Source organism: Pristis pectinata, chromosome 29 (genome assembly GCF_009764475.1).
Source record: "Pristis pectinata isolate sPriPec2 chromosome 29, sPriPec2.1.pri, whole genome shotgun sequence".
Lineage (NCBI taxonomy): Eukaryota > Metazoa > Chordata > Chondrichthyes > Rhinopristiformes > Pristidae > Pristis > Pristis pectinata.
The window spans coordinates 25,399,350-25,401,206 of record NC_067433.1 but is presented as its reverse complement, the minus strand read 5'-3'; the positions used below and the strand labels follow the sequence as shown (position 1 = coordinate 25,401,206).

Genomic DNA, 1,857 nt, shown 5'->3' with positions numbered 1-1,857 from the left:
TTCGATGGCTGGGAATCGAACCCGGGCCAACTGCTTGGGAAGCAGCTATGCTCACCACTATACCACCATCGCCGCACTAATGTGCAGGCCATTCGGGTACTGAACCATCTCCAGTGCTGCTTGACTCCGTGATTCGATTACTCGTCCCGGGGCTGCTTTCTGACGGGTCGTTCCTCACTCTGATGCAGTCCCTGTTCCGTGCAGTTGATGTCGCCACCCGCCAACAGACCGGAGTCACACAGCATCCAGTGATTATTCAACCGCTATCGGGGCGATGTGAGAGTCGATCCTGAAATAGTCGAAGAGATATAAATCGTTTCCTGCCTCTCTCTTCAATAAATGGGAAAGTAAATCCTGATTTGAAATATCCTTTCCAACCACATGCAGTTAGGTACTAATGGGAGCTCCGCCTTTGACCAGTCCTTGAACACAACCAGTGACTGAATCGCTGGAGCACCCTGAGATCCCTCCAGTCACACAGTGAGGTGGGTGTCTGAAAGGCGCTGGTTTTACAGTCAACCAACACACATCGGGGTGATCTGTGAGTTTTCCTGTACACTGACAACCGAATGACAGGCTACATCCTTCTATCGGCTCCTCGTTAGTATAGTGGATCGTTTCCCGGCGGGAGACGGGGTTCAATTACCCGACGGGGAGACGGTTTTTCGGTTTCCAAATATAACTGGAAAAATAAAAGCAATTGTAATAAGAATGTTAAACCAATGAAGACTTTGGTGTTAAAGTAATCAGTTCATTCGAATCGGAAATGTGGAACAGCCCGCCTGTAGTGAGCCGGGGATGGGAATGTCTCCCGACAAGTACTGATTTTGTGTTCAGACTCTTTCCCCAAGTATCATCTCAGCGAGTCTGTACCTCAGCGCCATTCGGTGCGACAATCAGTGAACGAGTCCGTCACTCCGAACACATTAATACGGGACTGTTGCTGTCAGGTATCAACTCCCGCACTGTCACGCTGTGTCTGCGGGGTTGTGTGGAGAAGACCGGCTCGGGAACAGCTGTAACACTTGAAAGAGAATGATCCCATGTTGCGCCCAAGCAGGGTACACACTAATGAGAAGATAGAAACAGCCTAACTCACAGGTGGATGGGGGTCAGAGATGGGCAGCCCTAACAAAAGGATCTGAGGAAGATCTGCCCTCTCCCTATTCCCTCTGGAAACTGGTTGGAATCAACAAGGCACTGCCTTAGTTGATGATATACAATTTTTTCCTGTATTAGTTACCAAGAAAGTATGTTCTGATTATGAATGTTCCTTACGCAACGCACAATCAGATTGGAATAGGAGCCCTTCCTCCGCCCCGTCCTTGAACACAATCACTGAATGAATCACTGTAGACTCCTTAGAACCCTCCAGTCACACAGTGAGGTGGGCGTCTGAAAGGCGCAGGTTTTACAGTCAACCAACAAACACCGGGGTGAACCTGTGAATCCTCCGGTACCCTGACAACCGAGTGACATATCACATACTGCCGTGGTTAATATCGCCGCCTGTTACGGGGGAGACCGGGGTTAAATTCCCCGACGCAGAGATGCTTATTTCTGTTTCCTAAGGATCCTAATCCGAAACGTTGCCGCCTGCTTTTCTCCAGTGATGCTGCCTGACCTGCTGAGTTCCTACCAGCATCACCGTGTTTTTCAAATACAAGAGAAATTTTGAATAAAACAGAAGTAAATGCGATAAAGAGGTTATTGTCGCAGTGATCAATTCATCAGGCATCCGGATGTGGAACAGGTCGGTCTGCAGAAAGCCCAGTACGGAAAAGTCTCCAACGAATAAGGGAGTTTGTGTTCAGCCTCAGGAACAGCTGAAACAGTTTGCAGATTACGATCAAAGTG

General features: G+C 48.7%; 1 non-coding gene across 1 annotated transcript; it reads right to left on the bottom strand.

Annotated features, from left to right (window-relative positions):
- trnag-ccc (transfer RNA glycine (anticodon CCC)) lies at window positions 1-72 on the bottom strand. Its single transcript has one exon. It is a non-coding gene; the product is annotated as a tRNA-Gly (tRNA).
- Between the last annotated feature and the right edge of the window lie 1,785 nt (window positions 73-1,857).